Source organism: Quercus robur, chromosome 11, assembly GCF_932294415.1.
Source record: "Quercus robur chromosome 11, dhQueRobu3.1, whole genome shotgun sequence".
NCBI classification, from domain to species: Eukaryota; Viridiplantae; Streptophyta; class Magnoliopsida; order Fagales; family Fagaceae; genus Quercus; species Quercus robur.
Window position 1 is genome coordinate 13,616,082 of NC_065544.1, and position 17,639 is coordinate 13,633,720.

Below are 17,639 nucleotides of genomic sequence, written 5' to 3' on the forward strand. Positions count from 1 at the left end.
AAAAAAAATATTCTTAAGCTTCACACTTTCATAAATTTTTATAGATATATATATTTTTTGTTCTTATCTTCTTAAATTACATGATTTTTTTTTAGAAAATAAGAACAAAAAATATATTGAAGAAAAAATATATTAGTATATAATGACATATTGCATCAAATTGATTATAGGAAACAACAAAAAGAGGGGCTAACAATGGAAATGAAGTAATTGAAGAAAAAATCTTTGCCGAAGTAAAGAAAAGAAAGATTGTGAAGAAGTAAGTACAATTGCACAAATAAATATTATTTGGTTCTTTTTTAAAACTTCACACTATACTTATTTTCCTTAAGAAGAAAATAACTTTTGTATTTTTTCTGTTTTGCAAAGAAATAAAAAAAGAGAAAGTGGAGGACCAAATAGAAGTGTTAGACGATTAGAGAACATATAAAATATTTAAATGAACGACGAATTTTATATTTAGAGTTTTAGATTGTTTTCATTTTAGAATGATTTGAGTTTGGAAAATTTTACTTTTAAGCTATTGCATATATGCTAATTCAGTTTAAAATTTTATTTCGGATAGGTTGACTTAGTTTATTGTACATTTGTACATGTTTTCGGTGTTGCATTCTTTTTTTGACAAATGTGTTAATGTGTGTGAGTGTGCCTTTTTTGTGACACTCAGGCCCAAGGATCCCGGGCCTAAATGAAAAAAGAGGATTTGGTGGACCAGGCCTTGACTCACCGCAGCTAACGAGCTGTTTAAGAATCAAGTGGATGCAGAGAATACTCCTGACAATATAAAGAAAATGACAAACAAGGATATCGAAGAGTGCCAAAAATTAACAACGTAAGTTCAGAAAGGAAAGAAATAGGATTAGCAAAGCGATAAAAATTAGTGCTGTGGGGATCCTGGGAATTATGAAGCAATGTTTCATTGATACATTATCTGTTTGATTACAGAAAGCTCACTAGGACGTGATACAAGGTTCAATCAAGCTCAAAAATTGCAGTCTTGAATAACTATTTCAGCCTTCAAAACTTGCAAAGTTTGATTCTCGTTGAATCCGAGTATGTACAATAGTGGCTTTTACAAGATGCCGGGAAGCAATACTTGTTTTTCCCTTAGTATTTTTCTTTCTGCACAGATTTTCTGATAGTTCTTACTGGAGAATTTCTTCTTTCTTGTTTTTTTCTCTCTCTTTTTTTTCGCTGCCTTCTTCACAACCCATCCCCTCCTTTTATAATGGAGTTTTTTGGGCTTCCCGGGGAACCGTTGGTTCCCCTGTTTTGCTCTTTTGCAAACAGAGCATGTCCTGTCATCATCGTCTCGGTAAGTCCCTTTTCTGTTTTTTCTCATTCTTTCCTTCTCTCAGTTCTGATTCTTTTGAAAGCTTCTGGTTGGCTATCTTCTTTGGGACGTGCTGAGGTATGCCCTTCTCGGCATCCCCATTTCTAGCGTCTTCCACTTTTCCCTTTTCTTTCCTATTTGGGCGGAATCCTGTTCTGACATTTTTGAAAGTCGTTTGTTATCATTCTTCTTCCCTGTCCTGGTTCCCCGAGGCCTTTTCTGTCTGTGCCATGAGAGGTCGCTCGCGTTTTGCTTTTATTTCTTGTTTTCTTCTTCTGTCTTCTTTCTATCGATCTGTCCCAGTCTTCCTTTTTCTTTGTGCCTGAAGGGATCCGTGCTTATTGATGGTTCCTGAGGATCCGTGCTTATTGATGGTTCCTGAGGATCCTTGCTTCTTATACTTTGCTAAGGTCTTCTTTTTTTTCGGATGCTTCTTTTTTTCTGGGCTTCAGGATCCTCTGGGCCTTTCTTTTATTCCCTCATGGGTCTCCTGTATCTATTACTTTAGGCTTAGCCTGAATTTTTCCTTTTGGGCTTTGACTTGTTCTCTTTTTTTTTTTTTTTTTTTTGGGCTTATTTCACTATGACCTTTTTTTAGACCTCAACAATGTGCTAATTTTCTTTCATAAAAATATTTCCATTCATGTGTAGAGAAATGCTAAAATAACAGTAACCAGAGTTGTTCATCTTAATAACAAAACAAACAAAGTAATAATTTCTACCTTGCTTAAAAAATTTCAACTTATCAGTGAACTCCTTATGGCTAAACAGCTTATCACTAAATTCCTTACCCCTAAAGTCATAGCTATACACAAAAACTGTCGTCATCACCCTATATATCTTGGCTTAACTTTTTGGCCACAGAAAATTCTAAGAGTAGATCATGCACCTTCTTAAAATTGATGTTATCATCAAAGAGAAAACGTAAATAGTATTATAAAATCAATGTTATCATCAACGAGAAAACGTAAATAGTATTATATGATATATATATATTTAGTATTCTAGATATATCATATATGTAGACCATGGTTTGTGATGAAGGAGTTATAGTCACATTGCAATTCTTATTTAAACTGAAATTTCAAATACCACTTCCAAAAACTAAATTATCTAAGACACATAAATAAATGAATAAAACTACATAGACAATCCTAAGAAAAATAAATAAATAAAAAAGAAGAAGAATTTGATCACAACTGGAATACTAAACCCAGCAATATTGGGAGACCAGTAGACACATAGTGCTAAAGAGAAGGAAGGATTTTGATGAATATTAAACAAGACTTCCTGCTGAGGTTTTTCAAGAGGTAGAGGATTATGCAACTCTCTTATTTTTTAATTATACAAAATTCAATTATTTTTTAGATTTTAAAAAAATAGATATATATTTTTTTATCTTATACACACACACACACACACACACACAGATTTCATTAATAATTGTTATACTATTTTTACAATTTGCCATAGTTTTTAAAATATTTTATAATATTTGTTTTTGAAAAAAAAATGCCCAACTTGAACTTATATAATATTCATTTTAATTGTTATTCAATTTGATTATATTATCAAAATACCATGTGGCTTCACCAAATTGCAAAAATTTTATTAAATTTTTAGATTTTTAAAGAAATAAAAAGGAATAGTATACTATCAGAACTCTAATTCATTTTTATCATTAAATTAAATTAGATTAACATTAATTTTTTATTTGTTAGGTTATATTTCTTAAATTAAGGGATAATATTGAACATACAAAAATTTAATTTAGATAATATTTATCATCTAATTAACATTGTTTTTTTATTTGTTAGAATATATTTATTAAATTAGGGGATAATATTTAACATTCAAAAATTTAATTTAGATAATATTTATCATCTAAATTTTATAAATTTTAATATTATTAAATTAACATTATTTTATCAGAATATCAAGCTACAAAACTTAATTATTAAGGGATAAGCACAATCCAAATTCTTCAAGAGGTGATTAATATAAATCAAATAGTATATATCTCCAATAATTTGATAATCTCTATCTATTTCAAAAAACATTATATATCTTCATTAATTTGATAATTTCTACGTTAATGACATTTAAAATATATATATATATATATATATCAAAATTCCTTATAGCTATCAACCATGTTCTCTTTCTCAATCTTTTTTTTTTTTTTTTAAATTTATTTTTAATTTTTAATATGTTACGTTATGTTGAATCAACCTTTTTTCTTTTCTTTTTTCCTATTCATATGACCTTTTTTTAATTCCAATTTTTATGGGATAAAAACAAACACATTGATTTGATATCTTTAATTTCAATTAGATTTAAATGAATTATATTTCAAATGGAACTCCACCAATATATATAACCCTATATATCATTTTTGGAGTGAAGCTTATTTCAATATGTGAATGCATAAATCCCATGACAATGCAAGTATGCATTCTTTCTTCTTTTATTATTATTATTTTCATTTTGTTTATTTTCTTTAGTGTTATTATTTGTTTTTTGTCTTCACGTGATTTTAATTAATGAATTCAAAACATTGTCAAGTTTCTAAAGGCTCTTTCTTCATTTTTGTATTTTGTTTTTATTAAATTGATTAGGTTTTATGTATTGGTTGCCTTTTGTTTAAACTAATTTTCTTAGCTTTGATCTAATTTATATGCTTAGGGTTAGGATCTTAGAATTAATGAATAAATATGGTTAGAATTAATAGATTAATTTTAACAATTTTCTTATTTGATTTTAATGTTACATCAAATTATCAAGATGTTCTACACGTGTATTCTTGAATTATCAACTTTAATTTTAATTTATAATATTATGAAGATTATATTAATTTTATATTTATCAATTGTTTAGTACTTTTTAAAAATAATTACCAATTTAAAATTCAATTTGAAATTATCAATTTAATTTAGTTTTACGAAAAAATCTTACCCGTTATTTTAGTGAGATAATTATTTACACTTGATAATTTTTTCTTTTATCTTTATTGAATCTATTAAAATATATAATTATTTATACATTTATTTTATAAGTTTTTTTTCATAAATCCGTGTAACGCACAGGCCTATAACTAGTCTATATATATATATAAAATCGAAACTTTTGAAACTCCCACAATTTTTCACATCAGCACAATATTTACAAAAAAAAAAAAAAACATAAATAAAAAAAACATAAAATCAAAATAAAGCTTTTTGAAAACCCGATAAACTTTTCTCCCCCAACGCTCATTCTTCAGTCCCACAAAACTCGATAAACCTTTCTCCCCAACGCTCCTTCCTCAATCCCACGGCAAAGCCCACCTTCCATCCAAAGACACATCACTTCTTCCATCAAAAACAAAAATTCCTCAATCAAAACCCACCATACCCACAAAAAGTATGTTCTTCTCTTCCTCTCACTCTCTTTGAAATTATTTTTCTATCCACAACTTTGAAACATTTCTTTGGTGGTCCAAGGCCAATTTACTCCAACCCACAAATCTCCACAAGAGAAGGACAACAAAGAGCAATACTACAAGAGAAGGATTGGTGTAGAAAAAAGCACTACTACAAGAGAGGGATAACAAAGGATTTGATCGTGGGGAAAAGAAAAAGAAAAATAAAGAGGCAAGAAGAGATAGTTATTAGTTACAGAAGATACGGTGAGAAAGGGACAGAATTTTTTGTACCGATACCTTGACATCGTCCTGCCGTTCTTCTTCTTCTTCTTCTTTTCTTTTTTCTTTTTTTTTTTTTGTTCCTCTTCATGTTGCAGCTGTTGCTTTACCTAGATGTGTAGTTTAGGTTTCCTTTTTAACTTTTTTAGCCTTTTAGTTTATAATAATATAAACTGTGCTTTTAGCCTTTTAGTTTATTATTATTATTATAAACTATTTTTTAAATAGTATAAATATAATACTTGTAAGATCAACGTATAAGGTTATATTGTTGCTTTCAGTGATAGTCTGGAAGCAAGTGCTTTTAGCCTTTTAGTTTATAATAATAATAATAATATAATAATAATTATTATTATAATTGTACATAATTTTTTGTTGATAATATTGAAGTATATGAACTATTTTAAATCTTAAAGTTTTTAACAATTTATTTAAGTTTTGCCTAATAAACACATAAATGCATAAATAAATATTTATATCTATTTATTTATATATAAAATTAGCGGTAACTTCAAAACAATTCAAAGTTATTATTAAAACGTGTTTCTATTCAGTATTGACTCTCTTGAGATAATCTTGTGGGTAGTGGTATATTTTTGCAAAAGTGAAAAATGAAGCTTTTTGGAAGGTGCATGATTTACAAACGTCATTCCATACTTATTTACATAGGTACCTTTTCATTCAATAAACATATTTTTAGTTAATAAATACATTTTTATTCAATAGGCACTTTTTAGTATATCTAATATAAAGAGTTATGACATTTCAATAAGCACATTTTTAGTATATATATTACAATATATATTTTATATACCTCTATATACAACACAAATTAAATTAGAGATTTAACATTCTGTCTCTTATTCCTTCTCACAAAAAACTAATAAATAAAACAACATTTCTTTCTTCTGTCTAACTAATAAAACTTTGAGCTATTGCTTTTAATATATATACATATATATATATATATATATATACATATATAATTTTTTTTTAATTTCATGCATTTTTGCTTACTACTCTGTTAGGTTTTGAGTTTGTAATATTGGCAAACCATGACAAAACATGACAAAAACTTAGTCTCATTAGTTTAGAATGGTCTACATTGAAGCCCAAGACAAAAAACTCAAGTTCAGGAAAAAAACAAATAAGTTACCCGTTGGTTGGTTCGATTGATGCTAGGGATTTTCGATTGATCGAAAATCGCATATTAGCAAAATCAGCAAAACGTAAAAAGGCCATAACTTATTCGTTTGAAGCCCAAATCGCGAGCCATTTTTTCCAGTATTTAAAGGACATTATAAGCTAACCCTAGGTGGGGTTTTGAGAGTTTTTTAGAGAGATTAGAGTGCATCTTGTGCCTCTTTTATAGATCTAGGGTTTTGTACCCAAAAGCTCTCTTACGTCTTCTACTGGTGCTATTCCTTGTTAAATCTCAAGATCTGGTATTGTAGAAGTTGCTGCCTTCTCTTGTCATCAAAGGTGTTGATGATCTAAACCTTCAAGGGTGGTCTTGGAGTCACAAACAGAAGAGTTTGTGTTGCTAAACCTTTGAGTGGGATCTTAAAGTCACAAACGGGGGTGTTTGTGTTTTGCAAAGGCTAAAGAAAGAAGGAGTCTGTGGATTCAAAGCTTGCACGTGGTCGTGTCAGTAAGTTCTACTGGTGGGTAGCAATAAGAAGTCGAGCGTGGGGGCTTGCAAGTCTTATTGTATGAACTTCGATTCTTTCTAGTGGATTTGCTTTTTTCCTTGAGGATAGCTAGGTCAAATCCTCCTCAGGTTTTTACTGGTTTGGTTTCCTGGGTGATCATATATTTTGTTATTTATTTTCCGCTACTTTGCATGATTTGATCTTTTATATTGTGATAACCTAGTCTTGTTTAATTGGACTAAGTAACCACTTGGCTAATTACCTAGGTTTAATCAATTGTTTAAGGGGTCTAAAAACTGACATACTCCGACTAGAAAATAATAAATAATGATTTTTTCCCTAAAACTCATTCAAAATCTATTCCTGTGCATCGCACGGGTTAGCGACTAGTACATATATAAAACTGAAGCCTTTAACCTCTCCACAATTTTCCACATCAGCATTATTTAAATAAAAAAAAACAAAAAATCAGTAAAAAAAAAAATACATAACCTACTAAAACACTACTAATCACACGTTTAAACCTCTTTGCAACTCTGTTACCTATCCTACTAAAAACACTACTAATCCTATTAAAAAGTGAAACACAAGAATCTTCTCCTTATGCTAAAATATGGAATGTCATTAATGGCATTATTGTATGCCGTGATGAATATGCTAAGCTTAAATCACAAGCCTGGTCATTGTTCGATTCAAATGTGTTAGCAGCTATAATTATCATCGATAATCCTTCAACATATGTAATTGAGGATATGCATTTTCTTCCTCTCCCCTGCATTTTGATTAGCTCAGACAATGCACAATTTTCGATCTGGGAGAGGAGGGCTATTATATTGACGTTAAGGTCATCGTCTTGAAACTTATCTCAAACATTCACCCGGATTAAAGTTTCGATCTGGGAGAGGAGGGCGATCCATTGCAGCTTTTGATATTGAGTTAAAGTTGTAACGCCTACAATTCCATCCCTCCCATATTTGTGTTAATCCTTCCTTGCAACATCAAAGCTTCTATTCTTAATTTTTATTCTTCCATTTAGTTTTGTTTAGATTTAATCTTCTCGATTTTTGTTCTAGAAATTGGGCCTCTTGCCAAAAATAAATTGAATCAAGGTTAAAGGTATGCTAATTTACAATTAAAATTTTCCAATTTCTTGGTTTTGAATTGTTGATTTTTGTTCTGATTTTTTTTTTTTTTTGTATAGGGTTAATTGTTTGTCTATGTACATCTAATTTCTAAATATTAGTGTTGTTTGGGTTATTGGTTTAGGATCATCTTTTTTGGATTTAATAAATTTGAATTTAGGATATACATGATGATATAAATATATATATATATATATATATATATGTATGTATGTATGTATGTATGTATGTATGTGTGAATGAATTGGTTGGCATAGGGTTGGGTTTGAATTCACTTGAAATTTTGTTTGGCTAGGTTTACATTGTAGTTGATGCATGCTTTGGGCTAGCTTTAGTTTGATGATTTAACTATGTCTATTCCTCTTCTTGGCATTTGTGAATTAAAGATTTGAAAAAAAAAAAAAAAAAAAGTCTTTTAGCTGATATTGGATTATTATAGCCAAGTTTCATTGATTTTTGTTGATAAGTTTTGGCTTTGGGGGAAAAAAAATTTCTATTATAATAGTGTTATGTTTTTTTAGACTTCAAATCCTACATGAAGCAAAAGTCTCTAAACAACCAAGAAAACAAACACATCTTCAATATTGTTCTCTTGCTGCCATAATACATTGGCTCCACTATTGCTATAACTATTTTCACCAGGAGTAACCAATCTTTTTGTTATATTTCTCTATTGTGAAGTCATATATTCTTTTGTTTTGTTTCAATAATTTCTAGGCTCTAAATCATCTTTTTTTTTTTTTTTGGACTTTTGGAAATTTACATTTGATTCTTTGATTTCTCACTTTTTTTTTTTTTTTTATGCGAGATCTAAAATTGTCTAACAGATTTCAACAACTATATCCACAAATTATTCTTTTGAAGGTAACTCATCTTTCTCTATATTTATTTGTTGTGTAATCATATAGACATATATATATTTTTTGTTTTTTTTTAGGCTCAGAATATTCAGATTCTTTCTCTTATATTCTCTGTTGTGTGATCAAATATTTTCATAATGCTTTAATAATTTCAGCTTTGAATCTTATACATGATACATTTATGCAAAATTTTCCCGTGCATTGCTCGGGTTAGCGACTAATTAAATTAAATTGGGTAATGGGAATTGTTTAGGAAACGGAAGGGCAACAAGTGTGTGACGTGCTTTAAAAAGAGGGTAGATTGCACGGGAGTGATAGACTTTAGCTATATTGTATACTACTATATCTAAGTTACGTTTTTGCCCAAAAAAGTGTATGTTTTTGGCAAGAAGAGTTGTGGGGCATTTTGGTCTTTTTGAATGATAGCAAAGAGTAAAGAAAGGTGGTGACCGGTGAATCAGTGAATGTGAGGTGAGGGAGAGAGAGAGTGGCCGAAGAATATACATGACAACCGCATTTGAGAGTCTGTTTAGAGATCGTTTATTTTGTTAAAATTGAAAATTTATTGCTGAAAGTACTATAGATAAAGGTAAAAGTTAGCTGAAATAGTACAGTGGGATCCATGAATAGTACAAAAAAGTGAAATAGAGCCCATGAATAATAACAAAAATAAGCTGAAGAGTGAAATAATTTTCATTTTTCATTGATATCCAAACAGAGGCTAAGTGTAAAAGTTTACTTCTATTTTACGTTAAAAATCTATTTTTTCTATTTTACAAAATGCTCGTATCAGTTTATCTATTCTACACATTTATTCAATAAAATATTCATTCTTTTATAATTTTTTATTATTTTCTCACTCACTACTTCTCTCTCTCACATTCCTAACACTACCAAGAAAATACTAAAATACTAAATGCACGAATGCACAATTTTACACTCACTGATGTGGGTGTTTTTTTAGTCAAAATGTGCATATCTCAATACTTTTTCTATTTTGCACTACTTTGCACTTACTAATGCAAGTGCTCCATTCCAATTGTTTTCCTCACATGGGTTCCAGTTTGCTCAACTGATAAAGTCTCTAATGGTTGTATAAGAGATCTAAAGTTCAATCCACACCTACACCAAAAAAATTGATTGGTGTCTTAGTCTGATAATAAAGAACTATCATTGGGAGTGAATAATTGAAACTCTCTCAAAAAAATTGCTTTCCTCCTCACAAATTCATTTTCTCTCGTCGTCATTTTCATCAATGCCCACAAACATAATGTAAAACCATGATCCATTACATTTCTTCCTTCTTCTTTCTTTTTTTTTTTTTTTTTTTTTTTGAATGGATTTGTGTGGCTAAGCTTTGATTTTTCTATTGTTAACTTAATTTTACCCTGAATTTATTTTAATAAATGTATAGGTTTCATTCCAAATTTTCGTTTGTTCTCCCCCTCCATGGCTATGAGAGACATTAATTTCAAATTTCGCTCTTGTTCCCATTATATATATATATATATATATATATATATATGTGTGTGTGTATGTATGAACACCTTAGATTCTACCCAAAGTAATTTTTTAATTTGTTCTAATGATTTGTTTTACTCAATTATGAATATCGCTGTTGATTACAAGGTTTGATTTTTCTATCCTTGACTTTGTTAAGGATACAGATATATCCAAATGATGCCAGTATCCATCTACATATTCCATTGTCTTTCCAAAAATTGATAGTCCATATGAATGCTTGAGCATATAGACATAATAATGGATAATTGATTATTCATCCAAAAAAAAAAAATAATGGATAATTGATTAAACATTTTTTTTGTCATTATTTAATTCCTCATAATAGGGTGTACTCTAGAGAGCTATTGAAGCAGAGGACATAATTTCATATTTTGCTCTTTTTGTTGGCTACCTTCAACTGTTGCATGTATTATCACTTTAAAAAAAAATAAAAATAAAAAACTATTTTGCTGTATCAATTTAATAAATAGAAAAAATGTCATTTGACTTTGCATTGATGCTACTTGTGAGCAAGACGAAGTTGAAGGCTACCTACAGAGTTCAATCTCTACCTACATTAAAAACTGATTAATATCTTAATTTGATGATAAAGAGTTATTATCAGGAATTGACCCATAGGTTGAAATTCTCTAATATATATATATATATATATATATTTTTTTTTTTTTTTTGCTGCAGTTGCTATATGGGATGCCAATTTCTATGTTAAAGTTGATGATGACGTCCATTTAAATATGGGTGAGTTATTCTTTTTTCCTTTACCATGAAAACCCCATAAATATCTGAGTTATTTAATTAGTGTCCTTCATATTTGAGAATTACAACTCCATATGACGTTTACAATCATAAATTCAAGCCCATTATAAATTTGTCATAAAAATTCGGCATTTGAGGATTGCTCATTTTTATATTGCCAAGTATTTCTGCAGTTTGTTTTTATACATTATGCATTGTTACATTTACATCAATTCTAACTAAATTCGAATTTCTATGGCAACATTTAGAGAAACACTAGAATAAAATTGCAACGTTTGATTCTGATTCTTTTTCACTCATACTCCAAGAATACAATAAAGAGGATGAGAGTTAATAATGCTATGTAGTTGAATTTGGTTTGGTCCCGAGTTTGTGTTAAGCTCTATGCTTTATTGGTATCAAAGTACAACAATTTTATATAATCTACAAGCTCAATTAGCTACCTTTAAAACCTATGTGTTTCACTATATTTAATAAAATATACAAAGTTTACATTGTTACTTTTATAGTCGTAGGATGGCATCAAGGATATTAAAATCATTGTTGAGATTTCTTTTGATCAAAAAGTGTCTTATCCCTCTATGAGCATCAAGATTTGAATCCATGGAGAATATCAACATATGTTCAACATTGTCTATGTTAATGATCCATCGGAACAAGATAAATGAATATGTAATTCAAGTTTAGCACAATGGAAGACTTCTAATTTTGTGAACTATAGTGAAGATACAATTAGGTATATGAAGGAAGACAATCATATACATTTTTAGTACTTTGCGTATCACTTTGTTGTATAATATTGGCAAAATACATATCCCCTGTTTTTTTTTTCTTCTTATTTTGCTGAATAAACATATCCTTTTTTTATTAATCCTCAATGTGCCTAATATATATATATATATATATATATATATATTTTATAGTTCTATTTAGACACCATATTTGCTCATATTTGTGATATAATGTTTTCTAATCCATTTAAAAATATGTTATAATGTTGACTTGTTTGTACTATGTGGTTATAATCTATAAATAGTAAAATTGGCTTCCCATTGATTGATGGTAATTTTTTAGAGGCTTTTTTACTCTAATGATTTAAATCTTTGTTTTGTGTTACAGATAAAATTCATGTTTGACCCAAACTAGTATTTGTCAAGAAACATGTGACTATATAAGCTGGAAATTAGAATGTATATCTATTCTAGATTCTGCTTTCTCTATCGGGTCATTCTATCGATGGTACTCTAGTTTTATTTTGGGGTACCATACCAACTACAATCTCAACCACCCCATATTGTCCTGAGTTTGCCAAGGGCTGGCTGCTTCACCAAAAATCCCAACCACGAGTACTTCCCCAATCTTAAATGGTTCTTGTTCCGGTCTTCAGATACGAGTCCCAAGAAGATGTCACCGTGGATGAGATCCTTAGGTACATGGAGGAGGAGGAGGTCAATTTCTACTACAAGTTATACATATTTATCAGAGTCTATTCTGTAGTTATGTTTTATGTGCTCATTTTTTTTTTTTTTTTTTTTGAGAAAGACTATAGACTTAACACACACACAGAGGGGAGTGGGAACCTGAGTTTAATATCACACAACTCACAACATACAAAAAAGCCAGTAACTCTTGAATGCTATGTGAAGCTTTTAAACTCATTGGGAGACACACACTTGGGCGATGTGGGACAAACCCACTTGAGCTTGTGTGAAGGTTTCAAACTCATTGGGAGACACACACTTGCTCCTTTAGTTCCAATATATGTGTTTGTTTCTTACATTGGAGAATCTGATTGTGTGAGTCACAAAACTTTTAGGTGCAGTTTTCTCTATAAATAACTTTTTCCTTTTTTCTTCTTTAATAAAGCATATTTATGATTGGACAAAGTTTGGCTACAAATTTATTACAACCAATAATAGGATGATGGCATATGTCCTGGTCATGTACAACACTTAAAATGATTGTACACAATCACACAAGTGTGGTTTAGCAAATGAATTCATGTCATCAACTAAGTTTGTAGCCAAACTTTATCCTTTACAATTAATTCAAGGCATGCAGTGGCAATGAGCTCTCTAACAGCCTCTAGTTCTACAATAGCACAAATGCAAACCTCCTCAATGCCCCAGGGATTGGTTTTAAAATTCTTCAATATCCAGCCCAATCAGGCTTTGTACCTAGCCGTCGAGCAACAGATAATTACATTCTTACTCAAGAGCTTCTTCGTTTTATTAACCAAAGGAAAGGAAAAACTAATCTCATGGCAGCAAAAATCAATCTTGATAAAGCCTATGATAAGTTAGATTGGTCGTTCATTAAGTATACCATGATGTTCTATCATTTTCCTGCAAATATAGTAGATTTGATTAAGTATACCCTTATGATTAGTGGTTGTTCATTAACGATATGATAAGTTAGAAAAATGAACAACCATAAGTTAAGATGGTTTAAAAACTGGACTCACCACACCATTCTTACTCAAGAGCTTCTTCGTCTCTATTTCAATTCTATGGAATGGTGTGACAAGTCCAGTTTTTAAACCATCTAGAGGTATTAGACAAGGCGATCCCTTATCTCCTTATATTTTCATTCTCTGCCTTAATCGTCTCTCTTTATCTTTAGATCAAGCTCTTCATACCAAACAACTCTCACCTATTCAAGTAGGTAAGCAACCAATTGATTTTAATGATATCCTCTTTGCTGATGATATTTTCCTTTTCTCGCATGCAAATGTACACGACAGTACTGTCCTTTTCAATATTTTCTCTCACTTTTGTAACTTATCGGATCAGATATGCAGTGTTGCCAAATCAAAGCTTTTCTTCTCTTGCAGCAACCCTCCAGATGTACAGCAAAATATTGCATCCCTGATAGGAATGCCTATTGTCACCGACCTAGGCAAATACTTAGGCATGCCGCTCCTCACTAAAAGGAAAACAGCTAGTGTGTTCTAGCCCTTCCTTGACAAAATTCAAAACCGTATTACAGTGTGGCAAACTAAACTTATTTTACAGATGGGTCGGGTTACTTTGATTAAATCAGTTCTCTCTCCGCTCACCTACTATCAAATGCAAACCACCATACTTCCTAGAGGAAATGTTAGCAGTATTGATAAATCGATTCGAGATTTTCTGTGGGGTGACACACCAACTCAAAAACACATTCATTTGTTGAGTTGGGAGACCGTCCCTAAGCTCAAAATAGATGGGGTTCTAGGAATTAGAGAATCTAAAGGTAGTAATGAGGCTTTTCTAATTAACTAAGCATGGCGGCTATGGACAAACCCGAATACACTTTTAGCCAAGTTCATTTATCAAAAACACTGTCGTACATCCAACTTCCTCCACATGATTTCTGCCAATGGTTCCCACTCTTAGAAGGCTCTCATTAGGGGGCGAAATTTATTGCAGAAAAATCTTTGGTGGTTAATGCGAAATGGACAAAGCATAAATTTCTGGATGGATCATTGGCTGTTTCTAGGCCCTATCCAAAGTCTTATTCAAGGCCCTCTGCTCCCTTAGGAATATGATTACAATGTTGCAACTGTGATTGACGCTAATCAACAGTGGGATTTAACACCACTTAGTATAGTTTTGCCAACGATGATAACCCAGTTCATTTATGCACACCCTTTACCAGTATCTCTACCACGTACTTCCACTGATACCCTCATTTGGAATCACCACTCTAGTATTTGTTCGGTAAAATCAGCTTATCATTCAATTCTTGAGTGGAATAGTTTAGGGGCATTGAGTAGAACTGAAACCTGGTCATGGGTATGGAAATTAAAACTACCACCTAAGATCAAATTGTTCATTTGGAAATGCACTCATTCATAGAATTCCTACCAAATCGATCCTCTTCCCACAATCTAACCATAATACTCAAATTTGTCCATGATGTAATGAAATCGAAACCCCTATTCATGTCCTTCGTGATTGTGCCTTTGCCAGGAATATTTGGGCCTCATTCTCAACTCACCTACTTATACTAGACTTTTTCAACCTCCCTTTCCATCACTGGTGTAAACAGAACATGAAGGTCACCATTCGCTCCTCATATATTCCAGGGAACACAATATTTGTATTCACCATCTGGGCTCTATGGCTAGGACGCAACTCCCTGGTTTTTAATGGGAAACTTATACCACATCAAACTCTAAAGGATAACTCCCTCTCTTACGCCACAGAATTCTTTTTCCTTAGTTCAGTTCCTTCATCATCCTCACCCACTTACACAAATATTGCGATCAGATGGTGTCCAGCACCCTTCCCTCAAATAACGATTAATACTGATGAAAGTTCGAAAAGGAACCTTGGCCCTTCTAAAGCAGGTGGCTTAGCACGTTCGGTGGATATGGGTGAATGGTTGTAGGGTTTCTCTTTGAATCTGGACGTTGCTAATAATACCATGGTAGAACTTTGAGGCATCAAGAAAGCTTTGCTTCAGGTCTGGAATAAGGGTCACCAGCGTGTTCTTCTTCAAACAGACTCATTTCTTGCTGCTAAATGGTTGAATACTAATGTGGAGTATCCTATTGAGTTTTCTAATTTAGTGTTGGATTACATGTGGCTCCTCAACAAGGAATGGGAGGCTCATATGGAGGGAGGCTAACAGCTGTGCAGATATATTAGCAAATTAGGGAGTTTCTCAACCTGAGAGAGAGATTTTAAATGACATGCCCCACATTTTGTGGAAATGTCTTTACTGGGACTCTATGGGTTTTATTTCTTCCCATAAACGACGCTGCCAATGATCTTCCTCCAAAACTTTTGTTTTTGTGATGTATCTGTTGTTGGCTCTTATTGGGTGTTGTATTTATCTTCGCATGTTGTTGTGTTTGTTTAGGGCCAAAATGGCCATAAAATTCTAACTATATAGTTAATAGACCTAGTTTCCAAACTTTATCATTTACTAGCATCTCGAGTCTATGAGGCTCGATTTTGGCCTATAAATCGAGTCTCTAATACTCGATTTTCATGGTCTAATCACATCCGATGTGGCATATTTTTTCACGTGGCGACCACATAAAAATCAAGTCTCTAAGACTGGATTTGTAACCTTTATAAAGAGCAGACCATTCAGAGACCAAACCATACCCAGAGAAGAACCCAGAAAAAAAAAATAGAAAGAGAGAAGAACGCAGGCAACGCGGCAATGCGTAACCCAGGCCAGGCAATGAGGTGCGCGGTGACCGACCCAGGTAGCACGGTGCACGACGACCGACCCAGGCAGCGCACGATCTGGGCCGCGCGAGACCCAGGAAGCGCGCGATCTGGGCCGCGCGACCTAGGTCATGCGCTGCCTGGGTCGTGGGCCGCGCGTTGCCTCGCGCGACCCAAGTAGTGCTCTGGCTGAGATCTGATCTAATTTGAGTCTCTCCCTCTAATCTGGATTTTTGAAATTTTTTTTGGGTATTTCGGCTTCTCTGATCTGAGTCTCTCCCTCTGATCTGGATTTCTTAAATTTTTATTGGGTATTTCGGCTTCTCTGATCTGAGTCTCTCCGGATTTCTTAAATTTTTTTTTGGATTTTGGATATTTCAGCTTGTACGAGAGACTTAGAATTTTTTCAAATTTTTTTGGTTTATAAATCGAGTCTTAGAGACTCGATTTCCACGTAGGAAAAAAATGCCATATCAGACTATAAAAATCAAGTCTTTGAGACTCGATTTATGGGCCAAAATCGAGTCTCACATACTCGAGATGCTAGTAAATAATAAAGTTTGAAACTGGGTCTATTAACTATATAGTTAGAATTTTATGGCCATTTGGCCATTTTGGCCTATGTTTTGCAAGTTGTTATGTTTGTATAAACTTTGTTCTGCAGTTGTGTGGTGTTTGTTAAAATCTATTCCGTTTATCTAATAAAATCCTCTATTATGCAATAAAAAAAAAAAAAAAAAAAAAAAAAAAAAAAAAAAACAAAACAAATTCTTCATTATCTAGATCCTTGTTTTTGATATATGTGTGCACGAGGGGGAGTTAATAATACAAGTAACTCTGATTTTTCAACTTACCCTCTCTTTGGTTGATATTTCAATTTATGTTTCCTTTTAAAAAGATGAATCGTAAAACTAACCTCAACTAAGCCAACAATAGTACACATAGTTCGTTGGGGCTCTAGTTTCATCAAGCCCTCAATAGATGATGAAAGAAAATATTTTTGGAATAATAACTTCTCTTTTTATTCCTTTTCTTAGTTGAGTGGGCAATTATGTTGCTACATGTCTCATCTTAGGTGATTAATTTGCCACTTTTGGTTTTCATTTTTTCAATTTTTATTGTGAAACTTACTCTTCTGTTTTGATTTGGTGTCCAATAACGTGGAGTATTCAAGGATTGCATTAAAAGATAAAATTGGCTCCAATTGATTTGCAAAAACAGGCTTACTTGGTACAAGGAGATTCTTCTCACCCAAAAACAAATTTTATTAGGAATACAGTGGCAGACCATGATGATTATCTGAAACTTGGGCCCACCACGATCGGTATTGATCTTGGAACAACCTAATAATATGTGTACAAGAATGGTCACGTAAAGATTATAGCCAATGGTTAAAATTTTTTGAGGGTGAGTGGAAATGGGTTTGTTTTCGTTTGGTTTTGTTGGTAGTTTTGATGATACTGAAGTACAGAGGTTGCCATGGTTATGAGCAAGGATGGGAAGTTGTATATACAGTTGAAGGTGC